Source organism: Pristiophorus japonicus, unplaced genomic scaffold, assembly GCF_044704955.1.
Source record: "Pristiophorus japonicus isolate sPriJap1 unplaced genomic scaffold, sPriJap1.hap1 HAP1_SCAFFOLD_37, whole genome shotgun sequence".
Taxonomy (NCBI): domain Eukaryota; kingdom Metazoa; phylum Chordata; class Chondrichthyes; family Pristiophoridae; genus Pristiophorus; species Pristiophorus japonicus.
In genome coordinates, this window is record NW_027253543.1 from 1,687,567 (window position 1) to 1,706,085 (window position 18,519).

Genomic DNA, 18,519 nt, shown 5'->3' on the forward strand with positions numbered 1-18,519 from the left:
GTTACAGTGGCCCACACTACTACCCTATCGGGGAGTACTTTGGCCCGCACTCCCTTCCTATCGGGGGGTACTAAGCCCCAAACACCGTCCCTCACTGCCCTGGGGGTACTAAGGCCCAAACTACCTCTCTACCTCCCTTGTGTTACTGAGGCCCACTCTTCATCACTCTTTCAATGCACTAGAGGTACTGCGGCCCAAACTCCCTCCCTGCCCTGGGGTTTTTGAGGCCGACACTCCGTACCTCTCTCTGGGTACGAGGCCCACACTCCCTGCCTTCTTGCACTGGTGGTAGTGAGGCCCACTCTCCCTCCTTCCCTCGTTATCCTTGTGTTACTGAGGCCCACACTCACTCACTCTCTGCCCTGGGGGTACTGAGGCCCAAGCTCCCTCCCTCCCTGGCCTTGTGGTAATGAGCCCAAAGCTCCCTCACTCCCACCCCTGGGGTTACTGAGGCTCACTCTCCTCCCTGCCCTGCGGGTATTGAGGCAAACACTCCCTCACTGCCCTGTGTGTCCTCAGGCACACACTCCCTCCTTCCCTGGCCTTGTGGAATTGACGCCCACACTCCTTCGCTCCCTTCCCTGTGGGTCCTGAGGCCCACTCTCCCTCACCCCTGGCCTTGTGGTACAGAGGCCCAAGCTCCCTCGCTCCCTGCCCTGGGGGTCCTGAGGCCCAAACTGACCCACTCCCTGCCCTGGATGTACTGAGGCCCACAGTCCCTCCCTCCCTGCCCTGGGGCTACTGACACCTACACTCCCTCCCTCCCTGCCCTGTGGTACTGAGGCCCACTCTCCCTCACTCCCTGCCCTCGGGGTACTGAGGCCACACTTCCTCACTCCCTTCCTGTCCTGGGGCTACTGAGGCCCACACTCCTTGTCTGCTCTGGAGGTACTGAGGCCCACACTTCTTCCCTGCCCTGGAGGTACTGAGGCCCACTCTCCCTCCCTCCCTGCCCTGGGGCAACGGAGGCCCACACTCCCTCCCTGCTCTGGGGGTATTGAGGCCCACAGACCCTCCCTCCCTGCCCTGTGGCTAATGAGGCCCACACTCCCTCCCTGCCTGCCCTGGCGGTACTGAGGACCTCAGTCCCTCACTCAATGCCTTGTGGGTACTGAGGCCCACACTCACTCCCTCGCTCCGTTCCCAGAGTATTATGAGGCCCACACTCCATCCCTCCCTCCTTCACTGGAGATACAGAGACCCTCACTCCCTCTCTGGAGTTACTGAGGCCCTCACTCCCTCCCTTCCCCGAGGGTACGGAGGCCCACACTCCGTCCCTCCCTCCCTGAAGATACCGAGGCCCTCAGTCCCTCCCAGCCCTGGAGGTACTGAAGCCCACATTCACTCCATCACTTCCCTGGGGGTCCTGAGGCCCTCTCTCAATCACTCACTCCTTGTTCTCGGGATCCTGCGGCCCACATTCCCTCTCTCCCTGCCCAGGCTCTCCCTCCTTTCCTCCCCTGGAGGTACTGAGGACCACAATCCCGCCCTCCGTCCCTGCCCTGGTTGTACTGAGGCACACACTCCCTCCCTCCCTGTACTGGGGGTACTGAGGTCTACACTTCCTCACTCACTGCCCTGGGGTTACTGAGGCCCACACTCCATCCTTCGCTGCCCTGGTTGTTCTGAGGCCCATACTCCATCCCTCCTTACCCTGCGGGTACTGAGGCCCCCAGTCCCTCCCTCGCTACACTGGGGTACTGAGGCCCGCACTCCCTCCCTCCGTCCCTGCCCATGGAGTACTGAAGACAAACTTCCTCCCTCACTGCCGTGGGGGTAATGAGGCCAACACACGATCCCTCCCTGCCCTGTGGGTACAGAAGTCCACACTCCCTCCCTCCCTCCGTGGCCTGGGGGTAGTGAGGCCCACACTCCCTACCTCCCGCCCAAGGCACTCCCTCCCTCCCTACCCTGGGGATACTGAGGCCCACACCACCTCCCTCTCTCGGAGTACTGAGGCCCACACTCACTCTCTCCCTGTCCAGGGGGAACTGAGGCCCACGCTCTCTCCCTCCACAAAAACTATTTCCCTCCCTGCCCTGGAGGTACTGAGGCCCACAATCCTTTCCTCCCTCCCTGCCCTGAGGTTGTGAGGCCCACACACCCTACCTCCCGCCCAAGGCACTCCCTCCCTCCCTACCATGGTGATACTGAGGCCCACACCACCTCTCTCTCTCCGAGTACCGAGGCCCACACTCACTCTCTTTCTGTCCTTGGTGAACTGAGGCCCACATTCTCTCCCTCCCTGCCCAGGGCGTACTGAGGTCCACACTCTTTCCTCCCTGCCCTGGAGGTATTGATGTCCACACTCCCTCCCTCCCTGCACTGGATCTACTGAGGACCACACTCACTCACTACCCGCCCCCAGGGTCCTGATGCCCACTCTCACCCCCATCCTCCCTTTCTCGGGGAACTGAGGCCCACACTCCCTCCCTGCCCTGGAGGTACTGAGGTCCACACTCCCTCACTCCTTGTCCTGAAGGTAATGAGGCTCACACTCCCTCCCACACTGACCTGGCGGTACAGAGGCCCACACACCCTCCCTCGCTTCCTGCCCTGGTAGTACTGAGGCCCACTCTATATCCCGCCCTGACCTCGGGGTAATGAGGCCTACACGCCCTCCCTACCTGCCCAGGCTAACTGAGGTACAACCTCCCTCCCTCCCTGTCCTGGGTGTACTGAAGCCCAATCTCCCTCCCTCCCTAACCTGGGGTTAATAAGGCTCATACTCCCTCTATAGACATGTGCTACTGAGGCCCACACCCCCTCCCTGCCCTGGGCGTACTGAGGCCCACACTCTCTCTCTCACTGCCCTGGGGGTCCTGACGCCCAAACTCTCTCCCTTACTACCCTGGAGTACTGTGGCCCACACTCCTTCCCTCCCTTGGGGTACTGGGCCCACTCTCACTCTGTCCCTATCCTGGGATTACTGAAGCCCACAAACCTTCCGTCTCTTCAGGTGCTAAGGCCCACACTCTCTCCCTCACTGCTCTGGGGGTGCTGAGGCCCACACTCCCTCTCTACCTGCCCTGGGGTTACTGAGTCCCACTGTCTCTCCCTGCCGTGGCGATACTAAGGCCCACATTCCCTGCCTATCTGGGGACCTTTGAGGTCCATACTCCCTTTCTCCCTCCCTGGGGGTACTGAGGCCCACACTTGGTCACTCCTTCCGTGCACTGGGGTACTGTGGCCCACACTCCCTCATTTCCTGCCCTGGGGACATGAGGCCCACACTCCCTCCCTCCCTGCCCTGGGAGTACTGAGGTCCACACTCGCTCCCTCCCGCCGTCGGGGTCCTGAGGCTCACTCTAACACCCTCCCTCTCTCACTGATGATACTGAGGCCCACAATTGGCTGCATTGGCATTCCCTGCATCCCTGCCCTGGAGATATTGAGGCCCACACTCCCTCGCTCCCTAAACTGGGGGTACTGAGGCCCACACTATCTCACTCACTGCCCTCGGGGTAATGAGGCTCACACTCGCCTCCCTGCCTTCCTGCCCTCGGAGTAATGAGGCTCACAGTCGCTCCTTCCATTCCTGCCCTGATGGGACTGATGCCCACTCTTTCTCCCTCCCTCCATGCCTTCGTGGTACAGAGGCCCACACTTTTCCCACATTGCCCTGGGGATACTGAGACCCACACTATATCCCTCCCTCCCTGCCCTTGGGGTGCTGAGTCGCAAAAACCCACCTTCCCTGCCCTGGGGGACTGAGGCCCGCAATCCCACCTTCCCTGCCCGGATGGTAATGAAGCCTACATTTCCTCCAGCCCTGCCCTTGGGTATTGGGAATCGCATTCCCTCCCTGCCTCCCTGTCCTGGGGGTAATGAGGCCCAGACTCCATCCCTCTCTGCACTGGGTGCACTGAGGCCCATACTCCCTCACTCCCTCCCTGGGCGTACTGAGGCCCATACTCCCAACCACCCTGCCCTGAAGTTCCTGAGGCCCACACTCACTCCCTCCCTACCTGGGGGATATTGAGGGCCTCACACCCTCTCTCCCTCCTTGTGGATACTGAGGCCCACACTGGCTCATTCCTTCCCCGCCCTGGGGTACTGAGGCCCAAACTCCCTCCTTTTCGTCCTGGGGGACCTGAGGCCCATACTTCCACCCTCCCTGCCCTGGAGGTACTGAGGCACACACTCCCTCCCTTCCTATCCTTGTTGTATTGAGGCCCACACTCGCTCACTCCCTCCACTTGGATTGCTGAGGCAAACATTCCCTTGCTCCCTCCCTGCCTTGGGGATACTGAGGACCAAAATCCCTCCCTCCTTGCCCTGAGAGTTCTGAGACTCACACACCCTCCCGCCCTGCCCTGGGGGTACTGATGTCCAAAATCCTTCCCTTCCTGCCCTCGGAGTACTGTGGCCCACAATCCCTCCTTCGCTGCCCTGGGAACACTGAGGCACTGACTGCCTCCCTCCCTCACTCCCTGCCCTGGGGGTACTGAGGCCCATACTCCCTCCTTCCATCCCTCCCTACCAGCCCTGGGGGTACTGAGGCCCACACTCCGTCGCTCTCTTCCCTGGGGGGACTGAGGCCCAAACTACACCTCTCCCTCCCTGGGGGTACTGAGGCCCATACTTCTTCACTCCCTCCATGCCCGAGACGTACTGAGGCCCACACTCGCTCCCTGCCCTCGGGGTACTGAGGCCTACACACCTTACCTCTCTCTGGGTACTGAGGCCCACACTCCCTCACTCCCTGCCCTGCTGGTACTGACGCCCACACTTCCTCCGCCGCTGCCTTCGGGGTACTGAGGTCCACGCGCCCACCCTACCTGCCCTGGGGTCACTGTGGCCCACATCCCCTCCTACCTTTCCCTCGGGATACTGAGGCCCACATCAATCCCTACCTGCCCTGGGGTCACTGAGCCCCACTCTCCCTCCCTTCCCGTTCGGCGGTCCTGAGGCCCACACTGTCTCCCTCCCTGCCAAGGCATTCCCTCACACCCTCCCCTGGAGGTATTGAGGCCCACACTCACTCGCTCCCTAAACTGGGGGTACTGAGCCCCACACTACCTCACTCACTGCCCTCGGGGTAACGAGACTCACACTCCCTCCCTCCATTCCCTGGTGGCACTGAGGCGCACTATCCCTCAATCCCTCCCTTCCTTCGTGGTACTGAGGCCCACATTCCTCACACCTTGCCCTGGGCGTCCTGAGAGCCACACTCCCACCCTCACTGCCCTGAGGGAACTGAGACCCAAACTCACACCCTCACTGCCTTGAGGGAACTGAGGCCCTAATCCCACCTTCACTGCCCTGGGGGTGCAGAGGCCCAAATCCTACTGTACACTGGGATTACTGAAGCGCACACTCAAAAACTCCCTACCTTTCCTCGGGGTACAGAGGCCCAAACTCCGTCCCTCTCTGCCCTGGTGGGACTGAGGTCCACACTCCCTCCCTCCCTGTGCTGGGGGACCTGAGCCCCACTCTCATTTCTTCCCTTCCTACCCTCGGGGTACTGCGGCCCACACTCGCTCACTACATTCCCTGGGGCTACTGATGCAAACTCTCCCTCGCTCCCTGCACTGGCAGTACTGAGGCCCAAACTCCCTCCCTTCATGCTCTAGGGGTACTGAGGCCCAAACTCCCTCCCTCCATGCTCTAAGGGTATTGAGGCGCACACTCCCTCCCTCCCTACCGTGGGGGTACTGAGGTGTACACGCCCTCCCTCCCTACCATGGGGAAACTTAGGCCCACCCTCCCTCCCTCCCTGCCTTTGAGTTATTGAGACTCACACTCACTCCCTCTCTACCATGGGGATACTGAGGCCCAAACTCTCTCGCTACCCTGGGGGTGCTGAGGCCCACACTACCTCTCTCCCTCCTCCCTGCACTGGGGATACTGAAGCCCACACTCTTCCATATAGGGAGGTACTTAGTCGCAAACTTCGTCCCTCTCTGCCCTGGGGGTACTGAGGCCCACACTCTCTCTCTCCCTCCCACGGTATACCGAGGCCCACACTCATTCTCTCCCTCCCTGGGGGTACTGAGACCCAAACTCCCTCCCTGCCATGGGGGTACAGAGGCCCACACTCCCTCCCTACCTACTCTGGGGTTCCTGAGGCCCACTCTACCTGCCTTCCTTCATTGTGGGTAGTGAGGCCCACACTCCCTCCCTCCCTGCCCTCGGGGTCCTGAGGCCCACTCTCACTCCCTCCCTTCCTATCCTTGTGTTACTGAGGCCCACACTCAATCATTCTCTGCCCAAGGTGTACTGAGGCCTAAGCTCCCTCCCTCCCCACCCTGGGGGTACTGAGTCTCGCACTCCCTCACTGCCCTGGGAGTCCTGAGGCACACACTCCCTCCCTCCCTGGCCTTGTGGTACTGAGGCCCACACTCACTCCCTCCCTGGCCTTGTGGTACTGAGGCCCAAGATCACTCCCTCCCCACCCTGTGTGTACTGAGGCCCACACTCCCTCCCTCCCTGGCCTGGGGGTCCTTAGGCTAACACTGACTCCCTCCCAGCCCTCTGGGTACTGAGACCCACCCACCCTCCCTCCCTCCCAACTCTGGGTATACGGAGGACCAGACTCCCTCCCTCTCTGCCCTGGTGGTAGAGGCCCACAATCCCTCGCTCCTTGGAGGTACTGAGGCCCAGTCACACTCACTCCCTGCCCTGGGAATATTGAGGACCACACTCCCTCCCTCCCTGCCCTGGGGGTACTGAGGCTACACTCCCTCCCTCCCTGCCCTGCGGGTCCAGAGGCCCACACTCACTTCCTTCCTCCGTGTCCTCGGTTTACTGTGGCCCAAACTCTATCCCTGCCCTGTGGATAAAGAGTGCAAACTCCCTCAATATCTGGGCGTACTGAGGCCCACACTGCGGCCCTCTCTGCCCTGGGGGTACACAGGCCCACTCTCACTCCCTTCTCTGGGGGTACTGAGGCTCACATTCCCAACCTACCTCCCTGCCCTGGGGATACTGAGGCCCATACTCCCTCCCTCCTCCCCTGGAGGTACTGAGGCCCAATCTCCCTCCCTCTCTGAGCTGGGTGTGCTGAGGTCCACACTCCCTCTCTCCCTCCCTGTGGGTACTGAGGCCCATATTCCATCCCTCCCCCCCGGGTGTACTGAGGCCCACATTCCCTCCCACACTCCCTGGGGGCACTGAGGCCCACAGTCCCTCTCTACCTGCCCTAGTGGTACTGAGGCGCTCACTCCCTCTCTCGCTCCCTGGTAGTACTGAGGCCCACATTCCCTTCCTCCCTGCTCTGAGGGTACTGAGGCCCACACTCCGTTCCTGGCTGCCCTGGGGGTACTGAGGCCCACACACCGTCCTTCCCTGCCCTGGGGGTACTGAGGCCTGCACTCCCAGCATCGCTCCACAGGAGGTACTGACACCCACACTCCCTCCCTCCCTCCCTGGTGGCACTGAGTCCCAGACTCCCGCACTCGCTGCGCTGGGGATATTGAGGCCCACACCACCGTTCTCCCTCCATGGAGATACTGAGGCCGTCACTCGCTCCCTGCCCTGGAGGTACTGAGGCCCAAACTGCCTCCCTCCCTGACCTGGAGGTACTGAGGCCCACACTCACTCCCTCCCAGCCCTCGGGGTACTAAGGTCACACTCCCTCCTTCCCTGCCCTGGGGGTGCTGAGGCCCACACTCCCTCCCTCCTTGCCCTGGCGTTCCTGAGGCCCACACTCCCTCCGTCACTGCCGTCGGGGTACTGAGGCACACAACCAATCTGTCTCTGCCCTGGGGGTACTAAGGCCCACATTCCCTCCCTGTTGTGGGTACTGAGGTTCACACTCCCTGCCTCTCTGCCCTGGGTGTACTGAGGCCACACTTCCTCCCGACCTGCCCAGGGGTTCTGAGGCCCACTCTCGCTCCGTGCCCTTTGGGTACAGAGGCCAACACACCCTCAATACATCTTTGGGGGAAATGAGGTCCACACACCTTCCCTACCTGCTCTGGGGGTACTTTGACCAACACCCCCCCCCGCCCTCGCTGTCCTGGGAGTACTGAGGCCCACACTCCCTCACTACATGCCCTGCGTGTCCTGAGGTCCACACTCCCTCCTTCGCTAACCTGGGTGTCCTGAAGCCAAACTCCTTCATTCGCTGCCCTGGTGTACTGAGACCCACAATCACACGATAACATCCCAACCCAGGGTGTACGGAGGCCCAGACTCCATCCCTCCCTGCACTGGGTGTAGAGGCCCACAATCCCTCGCTCCTTGGAGGTACTGAGGCCGCCTCACGCTCAATTCCTGCCCTGGGAGTACTGAGGCCCACACTCCCTCACACTCTGACCTGGGTGTCCTGAGGCCCAAGCTCCCTGCCTCGCTGCCCTGGGGTATTGACATCCACACTCCCTCCCTCCCTCCCAACCCTGGGTGTACTGAGGCTCCCTCCCTCCCTGCCCTGGAGTTGGAGGCTCACAATTCTTCGCTCCTTACAGGTACTGAGGCCCACTCACGCTCACTCCCTGCCCTGGGGGTACTAAGGACCACACTCCCTCCCTCCCTGCCCTGGGGGTCCTGAGGCTACACTCAGTCCCTCCCTGCCCTGGGGATCCTGAGGCCCACTCTCACTTCCTTCCTCCCTGTCCTCGGGTACTGAGGCCCAAACTCCCTCCCTGCCCTGGGGAAACGGTGGCCCACACTCCCTCAATAACTGGGCGTACTGAAGCCCACAATCCCTCCCTACCTCCCTGCCCTAGGTGTAATGATGCCCATACTCCCTCCCTCCCCAACTGGAGGTACTGAGGCCCAATCTCCCTACATACCTGTACAGACGGTACTGAGGCCCACACACTCTATATCCCTTCCTGTGGGTACCGTTGCACACAATCACTCCCTTCCTCTCTGCACTCGGGGTACTGAGACCCACACTCCCTTCCTCCCTCCCGGCCCTCGAGGTACTGAGGCCCGCACTCCCTCCCTCCCTCCCTGTGCCGGTGTTACTGAGGCCCACATTCCCTCCCTCTCTCCCTGTCCTGGGGGTACTGAGGCCCATACTACCTCCCTCACTCCCTCCCTGCCTTGGGGGTACTGAGGCCCATACTACCTCCATCACTCACTCCCTGCCCTGTGGGTACTGAGGCCCACATTCCCTCTCTACCTGCCCTGGGGGTACTGAGGCCCACACGCCCTCTCTACCTGCCCTGGGGGTACTGAGGCCCACACAACCTCTCTACCTTCCCTGAGAGTATTGAGGCCCACACTCCCTCTCTACCTGCCCTGGGGGTACTGAGGCCCACACTCACTCCCTCCCTGCCTTTCGGGTACTGTGACCCACACTCCCTCCCTCCCACTCTGCCCTGGCGGTACTGAGGCCCACACCCGCTCCCTCCCTCACTTCCCTGGGTGTACTGAGGCCCACACTCCCTCCCTCCGTGCACTGGAGGTATTGAGGCCCACACACCCTCCCATCCTGCACTGGGGGTACTGAGGCACAAACTCACTCACTCCCTGCACAGGGAACACTGAGGATCACACTCCCTCCCTCCCTCCCTGCGAAAACTGAGGCCCACACACCGTCCCTCAATTCACTACTCGTTCCCTCCCTCCTTGCCCTGGCAGTACTGAGGCACGCACTCCCTCCCTCCCTGTCCAGGGGGTGCTATGCCCTCACTCCATTCCTCCCTGGCTTTGTGGTACTGAGGCCCACACTCCCTCCCTCCCTCCCTGGAGGTACTGAGGACCGCACTTTCCGAACTGCCCTGGAGGTACTGAGGCCCACACTCCCTCCCTCCCTGCCCTGGGGTACTGAGGCCTACGCCCCTCCCTCCCTTTCCTGGAGGTACTGCGGCCCATATTCACTCACTCACTGCTCTGGGGTTAATGAGGGTCACACTCCCTCCCTCACTTGCTTTGTGGTACTGAGGCCCACACTCCCTCCCTACCGCTCTGACTGGGGGTATTGAGGCCCACACTACCTCCCTCGCTCTCTGCCCTGAAAGTACTGTGGCTCACACTCCCTCACTCCATCTCTGCCCTGGCGGTACTGAGGACCACACTACCTCCCTCTCTGGCTTTGTGGTACTGAGGCCCTCCCTCCCTACCTGCCCTGGAGGTAATGCGGCCCACACTCCCTCCCTCCCTCTCTACCCTGAAGGTACTGAGGCCCACACTCCCTCCCTCCATCACTGCCCTGATGGTACTAGGACCCACACCCACTACCTCCCTCCCAACACGGGAGGTAATGAGGCCCACACCCGCTCCCTCCCAGCACTGGAAGTACTGAGACCCACACTCCCTCCCTTCCAGCACTGGAGGTACTGAGGCCCTCACTGCCATCCTCCCTGCGCTGGAGGTACTGAGGCCCACACTCCCTCGCTCTCTTGCCTTGTGGTACTGAGGCCCACACTCCCTCCCTGCCTCTCTACCTGGGAGTATTGAGGCTCACGCTCCCTCCCTCCCTCACTGCCCTGGAGGTACTGAGGCCCACACTCCCTCCCTCTCTGCCCTGGTGGTACTGAGACCCACACTTCCTTCCTCCCATCACTGGAGATTGTGAAGCCCTCACTGCCACTCTCCCTGCCCTGCAGGTACTGAGACCCAAACTCCCTCCCTTCTTGCCCTGGGGGTCCTCAGGCCCACACACTCTCCCTCTTGCCCTGGGGTACAGAGGCCCACACTCCTTCCCTCCCTGCCCATGAGGTACGGAGGCCCAGCTCCCTCGCTCCCTCCTTGAAGGTATTAAGCCCACACTACCTCCCTCCCTGTCCATGGGGTACTGAGGCCCACACTCCCTCCCTCCCTGCCCTCGGTGTACTGTGGCTCACGATCCCTATCTGCCCTGGAGGTACTGGGCCCACACGCCCTCCCTCCTTGCCCTGGGGGTCCTGAGGCCCCTGCTCACTGCCTGCCTACCCTGTGGGTACTGAGGCACATATCCTCCCTACCTGCCCGGGGAGTATTGAGGCCCAGACTCCCTCCCTCTCTGCTTGGAGGTACTGAGGCCCAAACTCCCTTGCTCCCTGCCCTGTGGTTCCTGAGGCCCAGTCTCACTCCCTCCCTCCCAGCCCTGGGGGTACCGAAGTCCAAACTGCCTCCTTCCCTGGCCTTGAGGTATTGAGGCCCTCACTCCCACCTTGCCTGCCCTTGAGGTACTGAGGCCCAGTCTCCCTCTCTCCCTGCCCGGCGATGCTGAGGCCCACACTCCCTCCCTCATGGCTGTCGGGGTACTGATGCCCACATTCCCTCTCTCCCTCCTTGGGGTACTGAGGCCCACTCTCTCTCCCTGCCCTGGAGGTACTGAGGCTCACACTCTCTCACGCCCTGCCTTGTGGAACTGAGGCCCACACACCCTCCCTCCATTTCTACCCTGGTGGTACTGAGGCCAACACTCCCTTCCTCCCTTACTGCCCTGATGGTACTGAAGCCCACACTCCCTCCCTCCCTGCCCTCGGGGTACTGAGGCCCAATCTCCCTCACACACAGACCTTGGGGGAATGAGGTCCACACGCACTTCCTCGCTCCCTCCCTGGGGTTACTGAGGCCTACACTCCTTCTCTCTTGCCCCTGGAGGTACTGAGGAACATACTCCCTGTCTCCCTGCCATGGGGTTACTGAGGCCCACACTCCCTCCTTCCCTCCGTGCCCCGGGGGTACTGAGGGCCACTCTCGCTCACTCACTGTCGTGGAGGACTGAGGCCCACACTCACTTCTTCCCTCCTTGCCCTCGGGGTACTGTGGTGCAAACTCCTTCGCTCCCTGCCCTGGGGGTACTGAGGCGCACACTCCCTCCCTCCCTGCCCTCGGGGTACTGAGGCGCAAACTCCTTCCCTCCCAGCCCTGGAGGTACTGAGGCCCACACTCCTTGAGGCTACTGTAGCTCACATACCCACCTCCCTCCCTGGAGCTACTGAGGTCCGCACTCCCTCCCTCCCTGGCTGCCCTGGACCACATTCACACTCTCCCTGCCCTTTGGATACTGAGGCCTACACACCCTACCTTCCCTCGTGGTACTAAGGACGACACTCACTCCTTCACTGCTCTGGGGTCCTGAGGCCCACACTCCCTCCCTCCTTGACATAGGGGTACTAAGGCCCATATTACCACCCTCCCTGCCCTTGGGGTACTGAGGACCACACTCCCTCCTTCCTTACCCTGGGGGACCTGAGGTCCACACCCACTCCCTCCCTGCCATCGGGGTACTGATGCCCAGGCTTATTACCTGCACTGTAGGTTCTGAGGCCTGTACTCCCTCCCTCCTTGAGCTAGGCGTCCTGAGGCCCACACTCGCTGCCTTCCTGCCCTGCGGGTACTGAGGATCAGACAATGTCCCGACCTGCCCTGGGGTTACTGAGGCCGAAACACCCTCCCTCCCTCCTTGGACGTACTGAGGCCCAGACTCCCTCCCTCCCTCCTTGGAGGTACTGAGGCCCACACTCCCTCCCTCCCTGCCATGGGGTTCCTGAACTCACTCTCACTCCCTACCTCACTGTCCTCGGGGTACTGAGGCCCACACTCGCTCACTGCCTGCCTTGTGGGTACTGAAGCAAACACACCCTCCCTCACTTCCTCCCTGCCCTCGTGGTATTGAGGCTCAAACTCCCTCCCTCCCTGTCATCGGGTTGCTGAGGCCCATACTCCCTCCGTGCCCTGCAGCTACTGAGGCCCACCCTCCCTCTCTACCTGCCATCGTGGTACTGAGTCCGAAACTCCCTCCCTCCCTGCCCTGAGGATACTGAGGCCCACTCATTCTCCCTCTCTACCCTGGGGGCACTGAGGCCCACACTCCCTACTTCCCTGACTGCCCTGGTGGTACCGAGGTCCACTCTTCCTCTCTCCTTCTCTGCCCTGGGGCTACTGAGGCCCACACTCCCCCCTCCCTGATTTCGCTGGGGGTACTGAGGCCCACTCTCCCACCCTCCCTGACTGCCCTGGGGATACTGAGGCCCAAACTCCCTCCCTCCCTCCCTGCCCTGGGGATACGGAGGCCCAGACTTCCTCCATACCTCTTGGAGGTACCGTAGCCCACACATCATCCCAACATGTCCCCGGGAAACTGAGATCCACACTCGCTCACACCCTGCTCTGTAGGTACTGAGGCCAACAATCCCTCCCTCCCTCCCTGCCCTGGTGGTCCTGAGGTGCACACTCCCTCCCTCATTGCCATTAGGGTACTGAGACGCACACTCCCTCCCCCCCACTCTGCCCTGGCGGTACTGAGGCCCATACTCCCTCTCTACCTGTCCTGGGGGTACTGCGGCGCACACTGCCTCCCTCCCTGCACTGAAGGTACTGATGCCCACAATCCCTGCCTCCCTGCCCTGGTGGTACTGAGGTCCACACTCCATCCCTCCTTTGTTTTGTGGTACTGAGGCCCACACTCCCTCCCTCCCTCCCTTGAGGTACTGAGGACCGCACTCCCAACTGCCCTGGAGGTACTGAGGCCCACACTTCCTCCCTCGCTGCCCTGGGAGTACTGAGGCCTACCCCCGTCCATTCCTGTCCTGGAGGTACTGCAGCCCACATTCCCTCACTCACTGCCCTGGCGTTAATGAGGGTCACACTCCCTCCCTCCCTTGCCTTGTGGTACTGAGGCCGCCACTCCATCCCTCCCTGGAGGTACTGAGGACCGCACTCCCTACCAGCCCTGGAGGTACCGAGGCCCACACGCCCTCCATCCCTGCCCTGGGGGTACTGCAGCCCACATTCCCTCACTCACTGTCCTGGAGTTAATGAGGATCACACTCATTCCCTCCCTTGCCTTGTGGTACTGAGGCCCACACCCCCTCCCTTCCTCTCTGCCTGGGGATATTGAGGCCCACACTACCTCCCTCTCTCTCTGCCCTGGAAGTACTGAGGAACACACTCCCTCGCTCCATCTCTGCCCTGGCGGTACTGAGGCCCACAATCCCTCCCACCCTGACTTTGTGGTACTGAGGCCCACAATCCCTCCCTCCCTCTCTGCACTGGAGATACTGAGGCCCACACTCCCTCCCTCCGTCCCTGCTCTGGGGGTCCTGAGGCCCACTTTCACTCTCTACTTCCCTGTCCTCGGGGTACTGAGACCCACACTCGCTCACTCCCTGCCCTGTGGGTACTGAGGCAAACAGTCCCTCCTCACCCCCTCCCTGTCCTCGGGGTATTGAGGCTCACACTCCTTCACTCCCTGTCCTTCGGTTGCTGAGGCCCATACACCTTCCGTGCCCTGTAGCTACTGAGGCCCACACTTCCTCGCTACCTGCCCTCGGGCTACTGAGGCCGAGACTCCCTCCCTCCCTCCATGCCCTGAGGATACTGAGGCCCACTCATTCTCCCTCTCTGCCCTGGGGGTGCTGAGACCCACACTCCCTCCCTCCCTGACTGCCCTGGTGGTACCAAGGTCCACTCTTCCTCCATCCCTCTCTGCCATGGGGGTACTGAGGCCCACACTCCCTCCCTCCCTGATTGCCCTGGGGGTATGGAGGCCCATACTTCCTCCCTAACCCTTGGAGGTACCGAAGCCCACACTCCATCCCAACATGTCCTCGGGATACTGAGAACCACACTCGCTCACACACTGCTCTGGAGGTACTGAGTCCAATAATTCCTCACTCCCTCCCTGCCCTGGGGGTCCTGAGGCCCACACTCCCTCCCTCCCTGCCTTTCGGGTACTGAGACCCACACTCCCTCCCTTCCACTCTGCCGTGGCGGAACTGAGGCCCACACACCCTTTCTACCTGCCCTGGGGGTACTGAAGCCCACACTCCCTCCCTCCCTGCACTGGAGGTACTGAGGCCCACACTTCCTCCCTCCCTGACCTGGGGGTCCTGAGGCCCACTCTCCCGCCCTCCCTGTCCTCGGGGTACTGAGGCCCACACTCCCTCTCTACCTGCCCTTGCGGTACTGAGGCCCACACTCGCTCTCTATCTGCCCTGGCAATACTGAAGCCCACACTCCTTCCCTCCCTCAATACCCTGGGTGTACTGAAGCCCACAGTACCTCCCTCCCTGCACTGGAGGTACTGAGACCCACACTCCCTCCCTCCCAGCACTGGGGGTCCTGAGGCCCGCACTCCCGACCTCCCTGTCCTCGGGGTACTGAGGCCCATACTCCCTCTCTACCTGCCCTTGGGGTACTGAGGCCCACATTCGCTCTCTACCTGCCCTGGGGGTACTGAGGCCCACACTCCCTCCCTCCCTGCCTTTCGGGTACTGAGACCCACACTCCCTTCCTCCCATTCTGCCCTGTCGGTACTGAGGCCCACACTCCTTCCCTCCCTCAAAGCCTGGATGTATTTAAGCCCACACACCCTCCCTCCCTGCCCTGAAGGTACTGAGGCCGACACTCCCTCCCTCCCTGCCCTGGGGGTACTGAGGCCCAAAGTCCCTCACTCCCTGCACAGGGAACACTGAGGAGCATACTCCCTCCCTCCCTCCTTCCGGAAACTGAAGCCCACATTCCGTCCCTCAATTCACTATTGGTACTGAGTCCCATATTCGCTCCATCCCTCCCTGCCCTGGAGGTTCTGAGGCCCTCACTTCATCCCTCACTGGTTTTGTGGTACTGAGGCCCACTCTCCCTCACTCCCTTTGTGTGGTACTGAGGCCCGCACTCCCTACCTGCCCTGGAGGTACTGAGGCCCACACTAACTCCCTCCCTGCTCTGGGAATACTGAGGCCCAAACTCCGTCCCTCCCAGCAGTTGAGTACTGAGGCGCACACTTCGCCCTCCAAGCCCGGTGGTACTGAGGCCCACACTCCCTCCCTCCCTTGCATTGTGGTATTGAGGCCCACACTCCATTCCTCCCTCTCTCCCTGGGGGGACTGAGGCCCACACTCCCTCCGTCTCTGCCCTCGGGGTACTGAGACCCACACCGACTATACCTCCCAGAACTGGAGGTACTGAGGCCCACAACACCTCCCTCCCAGCACTGTAGGTACTGAGTCCCACAATCCCTCCCTCCCAGCACTGGAGATACTGAAGCCCTCACTGCCACACACGCTGCCCTGCAGATACTGAAACGCACACTCCCTCCTTCCCAGCAGTGGAGGTACTGAGGCACAAACTCCCTCCCTCCTAGTCCGGGGGTACTGAGGACCAAACTCCCTCCCTCCCTTGCTTTGTGGTACTGAGGCCCACACATCACCCTCCCTCCTGCCCTGGGTGCAATGATGCCCACACATCATCCCTCCCTCCTGCCCTGGCTGCAATGAGGCCCAAATGCCCTATAACCCTCCCTAGGTGTACTGAAGTCCACACTCCCTCTATCCCTCACTACCCTGGGGTATTGAGGCCCACACTCCCTCCCTCCCTGCACTGGAGGTACTGAAGCCCACACTCACTCCCTCCCATCCTGCATTGGAGGTACTGAGGCCCACACCCCCTCCCTCCCTGCCCTGGGGGTACTGAGGACCAGACTCCCTCCCTCCCTGCTGTGGGGATACTGAGGCCCACAGTCCATTCCTCTCTGCCCTGTGGGTACTGAGACTCACATTCCCTCCCTCCCTCCCTGGAGGTACTGATGCCCAAACTCCCTCCCTCCCTGCCCAGGTAACACTTAGGCACACACTCCCTCCCTTCCTCCGGAAACTGAAGCCCACACTCTGTCGCTCACTTCCCTCGGGATACTGAGACCCACACTCGCTCCCTCCCTCCCTGCCCTGGGGGTTCTGCGGCCCATTCTCCCTCCACTACTTGCCTGGGGATACTGAGGGCCACACTCCCTCTCTCTCTCACTGGTGGTACTGAGGACCACACTCCCTCCCTCCCTGCCATGGGGGTACTGAGGCCCACACACCCTCCCTCCCTTGCTTTGTGCAACTATGGCCCACACTCCTTACCTGCCCTGGAGGTACTGAGGCCGACAATCCCTCCCTCCCTTGACTTGTTGTACTGAGTCCCAGACTCCCTCCCTCCCTCTCTGCCTGGGAGTATTGAGGCCCACACTCCCTCCCTCCCTCTCTGCCCTGGAGGTACTGAGGCCCACACTCCCTCCCTCCATCTCTGCCCTGGGGATACTGAGACCCACACCCACTACCTCACTCCCAGCACTGGAGATAATGAGGATGACACCGCCTCCCTCCCAGCACTGGAAGTACTGAGGCCCACACTCCCTACCTTCCAGTACTTGAGATACTGAGACCCTAACTGCCATCCTCCCTGCCCAGGAGGTACTGAGACCCACACTCACTGCCTCCCAGCACTGGAAGTACTGAGACACACACTCCCTCCCTCCCAGACCGGCGGTACTGAGGCCCACTCTCACCTCCATCCCTTGCCTTGTGGTACTGAGGCCCACACTCCCTCCTTCCCTCCCTGCCTGGGGTTATAGAGGCCCACATTCCCTATCGAGCTGGCTAATTTAGAGGTCCTACTTTTTAATTTAGCTCCTTGCTCCTTAAATTCGTCTCGTAGGACTCCTCCCTTTATTTACCTATGTCGTTGGTACCAATGTGCACCATGACAACTAGCTGGTCTTCCTTCATTTTTATAATGTCCTGCACCCGCTCCAAAAAAACTCGTGTCGCGAGTTGGTCTTATCGCAGGAGAAGGATCCACAGCCAGCTAAGGAATGGACGACCAGCAGGACGACTAGTGCAAGGAAGGTAGCGCAGGGGTCCCCTGTGGTCATCCCCCTGCAAAACAGATACACTGCTTTGAGTACTGTTGAGGGGGATGACTCATCAGGGGAGTTCAGCAGCAGCGAAGTGAATGGAACCGTGGCTGGCGCTGTTGCACAGGAGGGCAGGTAAAAGAGTGGGAGCGCGATAGTGATAGGGGATTCAATCGTAAGAGGAATAGCTAGACGTTTCTGTGGCAGGAACCAAGACTCCAGGATGGTATGTTGCCTCCCTGATGCAAGGGTCAATGATGTCTCGGAGCGGGTGCAGGACATTCAAAAAAGGGATGGAGGACAGCCAGTTGTCGTGGTGCACATTGGTACCAACGACATAGGTAAAAAAAAAGGGATGAGGTCCTACGAGACGAAGGTAAGGAGCAAGGAGCTAAATTAAAAAGTAGGACCTCAAAATTAGTAATCTCGGGATTGCTAGCAGAGCCACGTGCTAGTCAGACTAGGAATCGCAGGATAGCTCAAATGACATGCAGCAGGGAGGAATTCAAATACTTGGGGCATTGGAGCAGGTTCTGGGGGAGGTGGGACGAGTACAAACCGGACGGTCTGGAACTGGGCAGGACCGGAACCAATGTCCTTGGGGGAGTGTTTGCTAGTGCTGTTGGGGAGGAGTGAATCTAATATGCCAGGGGGACGGGAACCAATGCAGGGAGACAGAGGGAAACAAAAATGAGACAAAAGCAAAAGACAGAAAGGAGATGAGTAAAAGTGGAGGGCAGAGAAACCCAAGGCAAGAAACAAAAAGGGCCACTGAATATAAAGGGTCTGAAGGAGGGGTCAAAACTAAAAAGCATGGTTTAAAAACTAGGATTAAAACACTCTACCTACATGCACGTAGCATTCGAAATAAAGTAAATTAGTTCACGGCACAAATCTTTGCAAATGGGTATGATTTGGTGGCCATTACAGAAACATGGTTGCAGGGTGGCCAAGACTGGTAATTAAACATACATGGATATCTGACGATTCGGAAAGATGGACAAGAAGGGAAAGGA